Consider the following 15,678-nt stretch of genomic DNA (forward strand, 5'->3'; position numbering starts at 1 on the left):
TGGTGCTCCTCCTGGCTTTGCCCTGGATTTTCCATTTCTGCAGACATTCCCAAGTCATAAGTCAAGGGGACATATTCGAAAAGCCTTATGATTCTGCTGGAATGTGAGTGCTGGGGAAACCCTCTGGGTGGCCGAGGGCTTGCAGGTGCTGGAGGTGGGCAGAGCGGGTGGAGAACAGCAGGGAGGGATGTTGGACCAGGTGACCACGCTTGTGGAACCCGAGAGCTCTCCTTTTTGTAAGCAACTTTGGAGTTTGGCCTGTAAAGGACAGCCCAGTGAGTCACTTCTGCCGAGCTGGGGCGGGAAATTGCTACTTTTTGCTCTCTTCAGATTTCAAAAGTCTGTAGGAGATGTGCAGCCATAGATTAGATCTTTCTTATTCCCCCTTTTACTTTGATTTTAAAAAAAAATCACAGTCAGCAAAACCTTCCCCACTCTGCCTCACATCTTTTTTCTCTCATTTGGGTCACAATAATTCTGAGCACTACATAGGTACTTTTCAGATGAGGAAGCTGCGTATTGCCCCAAATCCTGCTCTAAGGGTCACCTTTTCCCCAAATTTATGACTAATCCCTGATCAAATGCTTCATATTTTCAGAGCAGTCATAATTTCACTTTTTTGCATGTCCTAACATCTGACATGGACATTTACCTAGATGCCTTTCTCTCTGAGAGAGTGGGAGTGTGAGTAAGGTAGGGGCAGAGAGAGGGGGGCAGAGAGAAAGGGAGAAAGAGAATCTCAAGCAGGCTCCATGCTGTCAGTACAGAGCCTGATGCAGGGCTCGAACTCAGGAACTGTGAGATCATGACCTGAGCTGAAATCAAGAGTTGGACGCTTAACTGACTGAGCCACTCAGGTGCCCCAGGCACTGTTCTTAATTGCCTGATGCCATAGTGTTTGGGTTGTGACTGTGTAGCATGCTAATCTCTAGATATCCATAATTTTATTTAGTTTTTTAGTCCCTATGAAGTAGGTATTGTTATTAATCTCATTTTATAGAGGAATAAAATGAAATCAGAAGAGTTATGTAAGGCAATCCAAAGTAATGCAGTTGTTAAGTCAGTATTTGAATTGAAGTCTGTCCTACCCCAAAGCCTAAACATCTAACCAGTCTACCGGGGACTCTCAATCTGTGCCCCTGTCTCCCCTAAATTCTATGTGAGCTTTTGTGCACATGATTTTTTTTTTCCAGGAAGAAGGATCATGGTCTGTATTGGATTTTCAAAGGGCTATGGTCCCACAAAGCACTGAACTATTAGAGTTGGTAGATCAGTTAGGATGCTCTTGGTTGCAAAAGAAAGAAAACCCACATCAAACTAGCTTAGTCAAGTGTCATACACAGTTTCATCAGGATTTCTGTTTCTTTTCTCTGGTAACACTTTGTTGGCTTTGTGTGTTGACTTTGTCCTCAGGATTCCCTCCTTGGTAGCAAAATGCCTGCGGTAGTTCCCGATTCAGTGCTGTTCAACATGGGTCCAAGGAGAGTGTTTCTCTCCTCTCCACCATACCACAAAAATTGTGGGCTTCACTCTGATTGGACCCACTGAGATCATGTGCCCCTGTCTCCATAGGTTCCTGGGGTGGGGTGGGCATGAGCTGATTGGCTGTGCACTCTGTTCCTACCCAATTCCTGAATCAATCCCAACCCAAAGAGAATAAGGTTACACTGAGTACCTTAGGCCCCTGGGGACCAACGTTGGGGGATGGTATTTGAGGGAAGGGTCATTTTTGCCCAAAGAGCATGGCTGTTTCATAATGGTTAGGGGAGGAGTGGAATGGGTGAGGAGGAGGCATCCAGTAATAACCAATATTGTTAGTATTCTTCCCTTGCTATCTCAAAGAAGACCTTAGAACAAACTCCCTATCTTAATGGGACAAGATAAAAGCAAATTCCGGGAACCTGGGTGGCTCATTTGGTTCAGTGCCCAACTCTTGATTTCGGCTCAGATCATGATCTCATGGTTTGGTTTGTGGGTTTGAGCCCTGAGTTGGGCTCTGTGCTTACCATGTGGAGTCTGCTTAGGAATCTCTATCCAGCTCTCTCCCTGTGCTGCCCCTGTTCCCGCATGTTCTCTTTCTCTCTCAAAATAAATAAATAAACTTTAAAAAATTAAAAAAAAAAAAGCAAAAGCAAATTTGGCTTCTAGTAGGAAGCTTGTTGACATTTCATTGTTCTCTTTGATTTGAGGAGTTCTATATCCTGCCTTTCCTCTATCCCCAATCAGAGTCTATTTAGTGAGACAGGATGCCCCTACCAACTAAGAGATATTTCCTTTAGATGCAGTTCTAATTAGAGTTGCTGCTTCTGAGAAAGACTTTCATTCTCTCAGTTACACATTTCTTTGGTATATTTTCCACTTGTTTAAGAGTGTATAGTCTCAGACTCTGAGAGTGGGTGGGGAAAAGGAAGAGCATTTAAAAAGGAGAATGTGAGGGAAGACAGGAGTCCTTTTTATAAGAAACCAAGCAGAGTGATGACTGCATGTGTCTGAAAATATAATTATCCTCTTTTGTTTGCTTGATAGAGTTTTGATAGATAGAATCTTGACAGGTCTGTTATGAAATGTTAAAATGTAATTTAGGTTAAAAAAATCTTAATTAACTTAAATTATAGTCTGAAGTCATATTCGAGGCTTTGATCGTTTTATCGCGTGTGACACAGCAGGGGCTGCAGGTGCAGCTAATCCAGCTGCTGCGTTAGCATAAAAGAAAGAAAGAAATGGTTGATTGGCTCACTGGACACCCCTGGGGGGGATGTATGTATGCACAGAGGGAGGCCAGTGGAATTTGCTTCCTGCTCAGAAATTCCTGGAAGATGCTCTTAAATTTAGAGCTGAGGGGGGCATTGTGGGTACTTCCATCCATTAGAGAAGAAAGCCCAATCTCCTTGGGGCAATATTAAGTCTCTTCAGGACATGGCCTTCAACACCTCCTCAGGCTCAGGGAGACGTAAAGTGCAAAGGGGAGAGTATTGGCTTCAGAGCTAGGGGCTAGACTCTTTCCTCTCCTTTTGGCTGTTGACCATTCCAGGATTAACTGTTTAGGGTTTCTGAGTGTTCCCTCAGTGCACTGTGAAAGCAAAGAAGTCATGCTGACCTTCCTTGTTATGCCATATTGTCCCATCACCCTTCCACACCTGTCCCAGATGTCCCCTTCCTCTCTCTCCCTCCCTTCCTTATATTCTGTTACTTTTATTTCACATGGCCTTTCTTCCTCACACTGCTTCCCATCAAAGAGACTGAACATTTGTTCATTAGGGGCATGATGTGTCTCCTCACTTCATCCCTGGTCCTAGTAGAATGATTTGTAACATGGTACATGGTTAAGTCCTAGATTCAACTTTGCCAGAATGAATGTTCACCAATAGGTTTCATCATCCATTTGGCTTTCTTAGCAAACATCAATAAAAACATGAAATCCTTCAGTGAGGCAGAAGGAGAGAGAGGGTAGGTGAAGGTGACACATAGCTCTGTAGCATAGGCGCTAGATTTGGAAACACGGAGTTCAACTCCTGGCTAACTGCTGACCTTGGGCAAGTTCCCATTCTGGGCCTCCTCTTTAAAAATGGGGATGATCGTAGGACCCACTTCGTTGGGTGGTTGTGAGGAAAAAATAAGATGATGAATATAACACATACTGAGGAGAGTAGGTACTTAATTAGTCTGAAGATTAGTTCTTCTAGATGAGAATTCTACATATATGACATTCAATAAATGTCTTATTCTTTCAGGAAATGAAAACTGAGCAAGAGGAGAGAAAAGCTTTCTGCTCATGTTTCCCAAGGTGGAGACCAAGAGACATCTCCATAAGACGTTTCCCTTAGACAGTCTGAGTGACTGGGGGGCAGAGGGATGGTGGGTGGGGAGTGCTGCGCCCCAGCCTGATCACACTGCTGCCTGTTTTACCATATCAAGAGGCTGTTAGCCTCTGAAGCATTTTACCTTTAACATTTTCAGAAGCTACCTGTCATGAGGACTAAATCCTATATCCATTTTCTTTCAAGAGTCAATAATAACATTTGTTAAGCACTTATGATGCATCTATTGCATCTCTGTATTTTTATGTAGGTAATTCATTTCATTCTCACAGCAATCCCCTAAAGTCGAATCCCAGCCTCACAGAGGAGGAAACGAGAGCATCGGGCAGTCAACTGCCCAAGGTGAGATGGGTAGAAGTGATGGATGCAGGGTCTACACCAGGCTGGCTCACCCTGGACCCCGTGCTCTTCACCTCTGACCCTACTGCCTCTCCTTGGTTCTGATGTCTGTACCCCAGGGTCTGGCATGAGTCCACAGACACCCACCCACCCAGCTGCCCTTTCCTACGTGGGTGCTCTTCTCTTTGGTTTATTGACTCAGTCTCTGGTTCTCTATTGAATAGTGATAAAAGGTAATGCATTTTTGAACTTTAATGCCAAACAATAGCCTTTAATGTGGCTATCATTTCAAAGGGAGAATCATGATTTCAAAGAGACTTAGTGAAGTTTAATGAATTCACTTGTCAGAAAGGTGATTCTCCTAAGGCTCGGGGAGTTAAAAGGGAATTGAACACAAGCCAAGCAGATTGATGTGATGCCTTTGCTTGGGGCCTGCAAGAGTCCAGTGTGAGGCAAATGGAAAGGGCCAGCTGCAAAAATGGGTAGGCACACATTTCCTTTCTTCCACCACATGGGGTGTCCTTATTCTCAGGCTTCTCAGATGCCCTTCCCACCCTGCAGTCCTGCCCCTGGCTCTGAAACCCCGCACACCTGCAAGAAAGCAAAAACCAGTTTTTAAATAAACACATTGCACATGCTTATCTCGAACCCCAGGGTGGAATCAAGCTTTGGAAGGGGAAAGAGAACGTGTGAATTTTACTATTCTTCGGAGCATCTTGGACTCTATCTGCTTGTCTCAGAGGAAACACCAACGGTTCTCTGGGCTGTCTTTTGTGCCTGGGAAGACCAGGGAGGCCTTCGCTGCCTCTGGGGAAATCTCAAGAGAATATTTCTCCCATTTGGTTCCAGGCATTCCTGAAGTAGAGATTTTTAATTAGGCTTAGAGGATCATTTATACAAGGTTCTTTCTCTTTGGAACCTGATGGTTTAACATCTGCTTTGGGGCAAAGGTATATATATATATATATATATATATATATATATATACACACACACACACATATACACATATACACATATACATATATACACATATATAGAGAGAGAGACTTTATTTCTTTCCATTAACAGTTGTTTACCATGCAAAGTCCCCATGTATAAACAGGATGGGTGTTAATAATGCTGCAGCAGTTGTTGTGGAAAACCATCTGGCCTCAGGCCTCTGTGTATAACATGCTAGGACACACAGTAGAGTTACTCAGCCAGGGTGCCGGCAGGATGCAGGGGAGTCAAGGCACCCCACCCGCCTCTGCCCTGCCTGTTCAAAAGGTTTCTCTGTTTCCTTACTTTTGACATGTGGGGTGGTAAATATGAGAGCTTACTGAGATGTCAGCTACGGGAAGCTAGATTCTGGGTAATGCTGCAGTGTAGTATTCCAGACTTGAAGCCCTTAAAATAATTAGACGTATAAGTACTTGAAAGGCTGAACAGCGACAACGATGAGCTGAAGAAAGACTGAAACAAGACGTGACAAGCCTCATACAAATTATTCATAATTGCATTCTGATTCATAACAGGAGTTAAAGCAGCCTGTAAGCCCCACACTGCAGCTGGTTATATGAGAGCACTGGTCTGTTGATTTGCTCCCTCCAGTGAGGACAGGCCAGATGGAGAGGCCTTTGGGAGGGAGATCACTGTAGATAAAAATGATCCTTCCAGGCCAAATGGTCTTTTGGCTGAAAGTCTCAGAGATTTGGTAACCACAGTTGGACTATAACCAAGGAAAAGACTGAGGAAATTCTCAGCCATAGGCCACCTGGGTAGACTTTTGGGGGGTGGTGGTCCCTTCTCCACCTCTGCCCACACACTGCAGATTATCTCTGGAAAATGTCCCACAGTCCAATCTTTCTCAGGGTGATGAACTGTCTACTTCAAAATTACCTAGACTACTTATTAAAATGCACATTTCAGGTCTCCCCCCAGACCCCGTCATTCAGAAACTGTGTCAGTACAGCTGGGGAATCTTCTCTTCTAGAAAATGTTCCAGATGACTCTTTATACTTAAAAGTTCAAAAACCACTGCTGAAGCCTGATAGGCAGATACATTCTTGGGCTCTGGCATCATTTAACCTTTTCTTTAACTCAGGATGAGAAGGATCTGTTACGTCCCAGATTGGACATAGATGGGCAAGAACTTGATGCATCTCAGTAGGCTTATCCAGTGGTTAGAAAAATGAACGAGCAGGTGTTTCCTAAGCATTCTGTCATAGAAGAGGTGCTCAACGTTTGCTGTGTTTGTTGGTTTGTTGTGATGTTACCGGTGAAGGATACTCAGGTCATATGGTAGGTTCTTGCCCTCCAAAAGCTTTCACTTTGGTTGAGAAGTTAAGGCCAACACCGACGAAACATCTGCAAATCCTGTGAAGTAATAGATAATTTAGTACAAGATTGCCTGGTATAAAAAGTTATAGGTTAGATAAAAAACAGGCTGGCATAGTCAGAGGAAGCCTCATAGGGGAGATGGGATGTAAGCTGGATTGTGAAGAATTGGTAGATTTGGGGCCTGAAAAAGAAGGCAGGAAGTTCCTGGCAAGAGGAACATGATGGCTGGAGACCCAGAGGTAGAGGAGGGCTGGGGGATGGATGGCCCAGTAGGAAGATCAGAGTGGCTTCAGGGAAGGGATGTGTTAGGAAGTAAGTGGGATGGCTGATCACAAAGGTCCTGAGAAGCCAAGTAAAGGAATGTAGATAAGAAAAGGGAGTGGAAGCTATTGAAAGCTGTTGAGGAGCAAAGATAACACTATTTCATGGGCCCAGCAGGGTCAGGAGAAGTGTTATTGTTTTGGTGGTTCCCAAAGCTGGGCATCACTTACATGCTAGTGGGGAAAATGGTGAGGAGTCAGATACATCTGGGGAGACTCAGTCTAGAGTCTGCATGTCAGATATACGGTCTGGAGCAGATGAGGCAACACAGGGCAGTTCTGGGTCTAGCAGGGAGAGGGGTCAGTCCAAGATGGCTGGAGCCAGATAGAGAGTTGAGTCGAGGTCACGGGCTGTGGAATCTACAGTAGAGAGGGCCAGGGCTTCCCAGGCCAGGCAGGAGGCCAAAACAGACATTGAAACTAGCAAATAAGGAAAGACTTGGCACAGCAGAATCTGTGGAATTAGTCTGGTTATCCACGGTGAAACAAGGCTCATGGGATCTGTTCTTGGGAGACCCTAACAAAAAAATCAGTATTGTGCTTTAAAGGGCCATCCCACATTGCATGCGGATGGGCTGGAGCCAAGCTCCACCCAGCTGTGAGTTATAGTTAAGATTGGCTTTCCTCTGTGTGGCATGCTGGCAGGACCATTCTGGAGTCTGCCCAGAGCCACAAGTATAAAGGGGCACTAGACCATAGGCATATATGGCTGATTTCTAGGAAGTCCTGATTCCCCTTTTTCTGGTGATGCTCCTCAATCAGCAAACCTGTACTTTGAGGAAATTCACATCACAGAAGCAGAGAATGTCCAAATACTAAGGGAGATTTTAGATTGTAGCTCAGGGACACCAAAGAGATTTTTTTCTCCTGTGCTGACTCCAGTTACATGACGGTGGCTGCCCAGAGTGCTGGGTCTAGTGTGGGTTTTGCGGGAAAGAATAGACTGATTGATCAGGGATGTTTGCCATGGGTATGGGAGGAGTGGGTAAATATTGTCCCCAGTGCCACCTATTTGCCATGTCTGACCTCCTCTGTGGGGATCCAGAAGCCCGAGGATGTTAAATATGTGACCCACAGCAGTTCTAGGACTGGGCCTGTGGTCCTCTGACTCCCAGGCCTAGTGTTTTTCCTCTGGATCACACAGCCTTCCTACCCTCCTACTCACCATGGGGCTGTCACACTGACTTCATTTTCCCAGTCCCACCCTTGGCTTTTACTAGACTGTGTTAGGAACTTGGCCATAGAACTAATTTGCACAATGGCTAAACTTGTTTTACATGTGATCAGAACTCTTGGGGAAGGATTCTAGGAAGAGGAATTACAGATTGATTCAGAATTCCCGAGTACTGGGAAATGCAAGTAGGAAGGGGGACGGCAAGAGCTGACTGAGAGAAGCAGGGTGAATGAGGAAGCAGCCGTGGATTGCCATGACTTTCATGGCATTGAAGTTGGTGGGTGAGAGGTGGGCATGTGGTGGGAAGGAGAGAACCCTATGCTTATGGAACAACCACTGTGAGAGGTAAGGTGGTCCTAGAGGGCACGTGGGCAGTGGCCCTGCTCACATAATGTAGCACACAGTGAATGTCAGAACAAAGAAAAGCCTACTGTGCTTATAGTGTTTGGTCCTCACAGCCAGTCTGGCTGTGGATCTGATTAGCCCACATTTTACAGAAATAGGAAGTGAGTTGGGTCTCTGAATGGTTAAGGAACTCAAACACTTCAGTAAGAGGCTGATCATATTACAGATTCCAAATCCCATCTCTTTCCCCTGGTAGGGAGAATGCCTTCTTAGGGAACCTAGTATTTCAGAGAGATAGCCAAGGGTTATCTCGTTCTGCTTATTAGCCTTCTCTCGGATGAAAAACCGTCTACTTCCAGTGTATGACACATAAATCCAACCTCATTCCTAATTCCTAGGGTAGAGGTCAGCTCTGTGTGTTGTTTGCTTTTGCGTTGTGTGCATGTTTTATTGAGGAATTAACTTCAGAGGAAAGGGGTATGTTTGGAACTTTATAACTGCATCTGTCACTTCTCTTCGTCAACCTCTTCTCCTCTCCCCTACCCTGCTTTTTGCTAAGAGAATCAGGGATAAACCGCTTAAATAAATGTGCAGCCTGCTGAGTCCAGACTGCCCTCAATTGCTTGTGGTATTTTGAGACATAAAATGTTGTTATTTGAAGCTGTTCAAAGAGGCTTCCAGCACATGCCCGGGCAGGGCCTCAGGGTGGGCAGAGCTCAGCTCAAATGCTGGCTCCACCAGGCTAATAACAGGGTAACATGGCTCCTGTCTTACGACCAGCCTCAGAAATTAAACCTGCACTTCTGGGGCCTGGCTGGAAACCAGCCCTCCTTCCCCTGCCAAGGAGGAGCTGTTTCCCCCGGGACTATCTACAGAGATAGTGTGGCCACTCTTGGGCATTAAAAGCAAACTGACTGGTTTAAGCCATCTATTGCTGTTAGTGTTGGCTGCTGCAAGTGAGGCCAGAGCCTGGAGGAGGCTGGTGAAGGGTTGCCCACCTTCTCTCTTCAGTCCCACCATTACTCTACAGTAGCCCTGTAGTAGTCCCTCCCCTCCTTATCTGTGGTTTTGCTTTCCACAGTTTCAGTTACCCACGGTTGACCGCAGTATGGAAGTAGGTGATCCTCCTCTGACGTATCATCGGAAGGCCATAAGTAGCCTAACTCAATGTCACAATGGCTGTGTCATTCACCTCGCTTCATCTCAGCACATAGGTATTTCATCATCTCACATCATCACAGAGAGAAGGAGGCTGAGTATAGGACAATAAGATAATTTTGGAGAGAGAGACCACATTCACATAACTTTTATTATAGTGTATCATTGTAATTGTTCTAGTGTATTATTAATTTTGTTATGTCTATTTATTTGAGAGAGAGAGAGAGAGAGAGAGAGAGAGAGAGAGAGAGAGAGAGCGCGAGCACGAGTGGGGGAGGGGCAGAGAGAGAGGGAGATGCAGAATCCAAAGCAGGCTCCAGGCTCTGAGCTCTTGGCACAGAGCCCAACTCGGGGCCCAAACTCCCGAACCATGAGAGCATGACCTGAGCCGAAGTCAGATGCTTTACCCACTGAGCCACCCGGGCGCCCCTGCTAGTTTGTTATTATTATTAACATTGTTCATCTCTTTGCCTGTTTTATAAATTCAGTTTTGTTATACATGTACAGGAAAAACCATAGGGTTCAATGCTATCCATGGTTTCAGGCATCCTTTGGGGGGGGGGGGGCGGTCTTAGAACATATTCCCACAGACAGGTGGTGAGACCACTGTATGTGATTTACTCTAATAGTCCTACAAGCACACTAGGGAGCATGGAGGGTTCATCAAGCTCATTTAATACCAGAAAACCAGGACACAAACTTATTAAGGCTTAAGGTTACATCGAAACCCTAACATTTGTGTTTTGCTTTTGTTTTTTGTTTTTAAATTTTATTTTATTTTATTTTCCAGTTTTACCAAGATATAGTCGACATATAACATTGTATAAGTTTAAGGTGTGCCACATAATGATTTGATATATGTATATACTGCAAAAATGATCACCACATTAGGTTTAATTAACAGCCATCACCTCACATAGTTACATAATTTTTTTTTATTGTTGAGATAAAAACTTTTAAGATCTGCTCTCTTAGCAACTTTCAAGTATGCAATACACTATTATTAATTCTGGTCACAGTGCTGTACATGATATCCCCGTGACTTATTTATTTTATAACTGGAAGTTTGTACCTTTTGATTCCCTTTACCCATTTTGCCTACCTTCTGGAACCCTGACCTTTGGCAACCACCAATCTGTTCTCTGTTTCTAGGAGTTGAGTTTTTTTTTAGCTTCCACATAGATGTGAGATCATATAGTATTTGTCTTTCTCTGTCTGAGTTATTTTGCTAAAACCCTAACATTTAAAAATGGAAACCCAGCTTCTACATATCTGTAGAAATGATCATTTATGTGAATTAAAAATAATCAGATTCTATTTTAATTCTAATTTAATTTAATTTTAATTCTATTCACTGCTCCTTCCTGAAAAGAGATAATTATAATGCAAATGAAAAAAATCTCAATACTTCCCTGTTTTTAGAGCACCTGGGTGGCTCAGCTGGTTAAGTGTCCTACTTCGGCTCAGGTCATGATCTCACAGTTCATGAGTTTAAGCCCCGTGTAGGGCTCTGTGCTGACAGCTCAGAGCCTGGAGCCTGCTTAGGATTCTGTGTCTCCTTCTCTCTCTGCCCCTCCCCTGCTCATGCTCTCTCTTTCTCTCTCTCGCTCTCAAAAATAAATAAACATTAAAAAAATACTTCCATGCTTTGTTTTTTTGGAGAAGAGAGCAAACTGAAATCAACCAAAAAACACTTAACCACATGATATGTCAACAAGTTTCTACTGTTTTGCTTAGAAGACTTTCCAAGTGTTACATAGTTTCATTTTTAAAACACTGAATCCAGAGTCCTTTGCTATTAGATTTTAAGAAATTTCATATATACATTTATGAAAAAATAGGTTCTTTGTGAAAACTTGCAACCTGCTCTAAAAACAGAAAACAAAAGTCATCCTCTAGTGGAAATTAGAAGTAACAGTTTGCATTGCTATAGCTTCATTCTGTTTTTCTATGCCTATGTAATTTTCTTTAAACAAAATTAACACCTTGCTCAATACACTCTGGAGTCCTCATTTTTTTCACTCCACATCACCTCAACCTATTCCTGTAACATTAAGATGAGAATACATTATTTATAATGGCTGCACAATATTTCACCATTCTCTTCTTGAATTTTTTTTACATTTAGTTGCTAGGACAGTGCGCTCTCTCTCTCTCTCTCTCTCTCGGTTCTCCACCTTAGAATCTTCTAAATTTCTGCAGAACCTCTCCAATTTCTTTTAAAAAATTTTTTTTAATGGTTATATTTATTTTTGAGACAGAGAGAGACAGAGCATGAGCGTGGGAGGGACAGAGAGAGAGGGAGACACAGAATCCGAACCAGGCCCCAGGCTCTGAGCTATCAGCACAGAGCCTGACGTGGAGCTCGAACTTGTCAACCAAGAGATCATGAATTGAGCCGAAGTTGGACGTTCAACCAACTGAGCCACCCAGGCGCCCTGAACCTCTCCAGTATCTAACAGTGGGAAGTTCCCCAGAGTTCAGTCCTAAGGCTTCAGGCTGCCTCTCTTCTCCAGCTGTACTCTCGTGCCCAGTGATCCCATCCATTACCGTGGCCTCAAATACCATGCATGTACTGCCAGCTCCCCAGTTCTATCTTTAGAGCTGAACATAAGTACAACTGCCTTTTGGCCATCTCTGTGGCATCTCTATGACTCATGAACGTATTAAACTTAGTAGGTCTAAAGCTAAACTCTAATGAACCTGCACCCCAGGTCCCAATCTTAGCAAGGTCTCCATCCTTGACCTACGGCGGGCCTCCACCTTGGTCTGATGTTTTCTTTGACTCGTTTATATCACACATCCAGTCCTTCAGCAAAACCTACCAGCTCTTCCCTTCAAGAATGTTTAGAATCAGAACTCACCTTTCATCTCATCTTCATTGCAACCACCCTGGCCCAAATCACCTTCATCCCCTGGTTGGATGATTTCAAAAGCTACCAAATGGGTCTTCATCCTGATTCTTTTCTGGACCCTGACAGTTGATGCTCAACACAGTAATCAGATACTGTCATCGGTCTGTTCAAAAGCCTCGAAGGGGTATTCCAAACTCACTGCTAGTAAAAGCCGCCGCAAACCATCAGTGCTTCTACACCCACCCCTCTGGCCCACGTCCACCCTGCTCCAGCCACACAGGTGTCCAGTTTGCTCTCCCTTTGGAGCTTTGCCTGGGTGTATCCTAACCTGATAGGTTCTTCCCCACAGACAGCTGCCTGTCTTGTTCCTCTTTGCTTCTGGTATTTCTGGTCAAATACCATCTTACCTTTGACAGTTCTCCCTGAACTATATGAAGAGCTATCTTCCCACCCAATACTTCCTCTCCACACTCCTGTTTTTATTATTCTCCATATTACTTTCTCCATGGAGCATATGTATTAGTTTCCTACGGCTGCCATAACAAAATACCACAAATAGGGTAGCTTGAAACTACGTAAGTTTATTCTCTCCTGCTTCTGGAGGCTTGAAGTCTGGAATCAAGGTGCTGGGAGGGTTGGTTCCTTCTGAGGGTTCCGAGATTCTGTTCCATGCCTCTGTCCTGGCTTCTGGTGATGGCTGGCAACCCTTGGCATTCCATGGATGTAGGTACACCACTCAGTCTCTGCCTCCATCTTTACATGGCTGCCTTCCCTCCGTGTCTCTTTCCTACTTCATAAAATGCTACCAGTCATACTAGGTGAAGGTTCACCCTATTCCATTTGACCTCAGTTAATTTAATGAATCCATGTGCAATTATCCTTGTTTCCAAATAAGGTCACATTCTGAGTTAGGACTTTAACACATGTTTTCTTGGAGACACAAAACAGCCCATAGCAGCATACAACATATTTACTTGTTTATTTGTTTAGTGTTTATTTTATTAGGTTAGTTGGGTCTTTATCCTCTCTTATTGGGCATTTAGGTTGTTTCTGATTTGGACTTATTATAAACAATACCATAACATATCTTCATTGTTTTTACATATGTGAAATTTATTGTCAAATTGGTTTCCATACAACACCCAGTGCTCATCCCAAAAGATGCCCTCTTCAATACCCGTCACCCCCCCTCCCCCCCTCCCACCCCCATCAACCCTCAGTTTGTTCTCAGTTTACATATCTTCAAACACACTTTTTTTTCCTCCTTTGATGTCGATATTTTTTTTTCCTTAGGGCAAATTCTCAGGTCACAGACCCTCAAAGAGTCAAAGAGATTAAAATTTTTTTATAGTGTTTGATTTATACATCCTCATTTGAACCACTTGGACTAAAGAGGATAGTCATACATATTTGAAGACCATTCACATACACATCCATCTTTTAAGACAGTGGCCTCCCAACTTTTTGTCATGGCTATAGTCATTAATTAGTTCATATTCTCTTAGTGGGTAGAGTTTCCTATTAACTGGCCCCTACCTACTGGACCTGGGCCAGATTCAAAACTGAAGGCAATGCTGTGTGGGCATGGTGTGAGGGAACCAATCACCCCTGGGAGACTGGGAGAAATCATACCCATTAAATCCCTCCTAACCATGCAGTGCTACATGAACCAGCCAAATCCCCTATTTAAAAAATATATGTACATATAAGATGATCAAAGAAAAGGCCACTCAGCTAAAGGCTGTTGTTTTGTCTGGAGCAAGGGTGAGCAAATGGCACCGATTATCTGTGAAGCTGGCTGGACATTGCAGTCAGTCAGCTGAGGTCCCTGAGTATCTATGGTGCTGATGGATAATTCCTCCTTTTGCTGAACTTTCCCATGGTTCTCTGTAATAAACTTTTATACCTGCTAACAATTTGTTCACATATCCTGCTTGTAAGCCTGAAGAGAATTTGACTAACAAAGCAAGCACGATATTGCTGTACAGAAGGAATGTACCCCTTGACGATCTCACCAATGGTTATGCCTGTAAGCAACTGGGTCACCTCAACCTTCCCAGCTCTGGAGGTTGCCATGAAAACCTTTTCCTTAGGTTTCAGTTCAGCAGTTATAAAATGGCAGCTCAGTGTTAGTTTATTTAATTACTGGTTCGAAAAACTCAGCACTTAAATGTTCCTTACTTATTGTATACGAAGTTCACTGATAGACTGAAAATTAGTTGTAAGTGTTATCTGCTAAATAATATTCTTCATTCACTGGGAATTTATCTAACACTGATCTCAAATTATGTAACAATGAAATTTCAGATTTACTGTAGACACAAAAGTCCTCAGACTTATGGAATTTGAGGATCCATATTGTATAATCTATCATTTGATTTCTGTTGTTGTCAATTGTCTGAGCTGTGGCCAACCTGAATGCTTTGATGTTTCCATGTAGTGTTGACCCTTATGCAGAAAATAATCATCAGTTAAATAAATAAAACAATTAGGAATGGAACACTGGTACCTATAGTAGGCACAATTTTAAGATGAGCCCAGTGAGTCATACTTGTAAAAGCCTATGAATTGCTTTTAGCAAATGGGATATGGCAACAGTAATAGTCACCTCCATTGTTATTGTTATATAAGACTCCACTGTAGTAGATTCCAGAGAGAGAGATTGTCCTTCTGGCCTTGAAGAAGTAAGCTACCACATGGCAATGAACTGTGGGCAGCCTCTAGAGGCTGAGAATGGTACCCGGGTGAGAGCCAGCAAGAAAACCGGGACTTCAGTCCTTCATCTACAAGAAACTGAATTACGCTAGAAACCATGGGAACAGGGCAAAGGCCCCCACACTCCAGAAAAAAATGCAGCTGGGCTGACACCTAGGCTGCAGCCTTGAGAGACTCTGAACAGAGGACCCAGTTAAGCCATGCCTAACTTCTCACCTGTAGAAACTGAGAGAATAAATGGATGTTGTTTTAGGCTACCAAGCTGGTAGTAATTTGTTACTCAGCAACAGAAATGCAGTACTGTCTCCTTATCCCGGTAGCATGCAAGAGAGTGGGTTTAAATCTCACCTCTGCTACTTACTAGCTATACAGCCTTGGCAAATTTTAACCCCTCTGAGCCTGTTACCTTAACTATTAAAATAGTACCTACTTCAGGGTGTTGAGGATTGAATGAAATAATGCATGTAAGTTACTTAGCATGGCACATGACACTAGTTAAGTTCTCAGCAAGCGTTTTTCATTGTCAGCAGAGATGGGGCATTTTTAGTTCCATAATGCTAAACATTTTCATCGTTTCTTTTCTCCACGTACCCCAAGTTTGGAAGATTTTTGTCTATCACTTTAACTGAATT

The 15,678-nt window shown here is 43.5% G+C and overlaps 1 long non-coding RNA gene across 1 annotated transcript; it reads right to left on the reverse strand.

The window, feature by feature from the left end:
* Positions 1-5,625: 5,625 nt before the first annotated feature.
* Positions 5,626-12,980, reverse strand: LOC122467952. Its single transcript, XR_006293108.1, has 2 exons — positions 12,907-12,980; positions 5,626-6,515 (listed from the first exon to the last, which is right to left on the reverse strand). It is a non-coding gene; the product is annotated as an uncharacterized LOC122467952 (long non-coding RNA).
* Between the last annotated feature and the right edge of the window lie 2,698 nt (positions 12,981-15,678).

This window comes from Prionailurus bengalensis, chromosome B3 (genome assembly GCF_016509475.1).
Source record: "Prionailurus bengalensis isolate Pbe53 chromosome B3, Fcat_Pben_1.1_paternal_pri, whole genome shotgun sequence".
Classification (NCBI taxonomy): domain Eukaryota; kingdom Metazoa; phylum Chordata; class Mammalia; order Carnivora; family Felidae; genus Prionailurus; species Prionailurus bengalensis.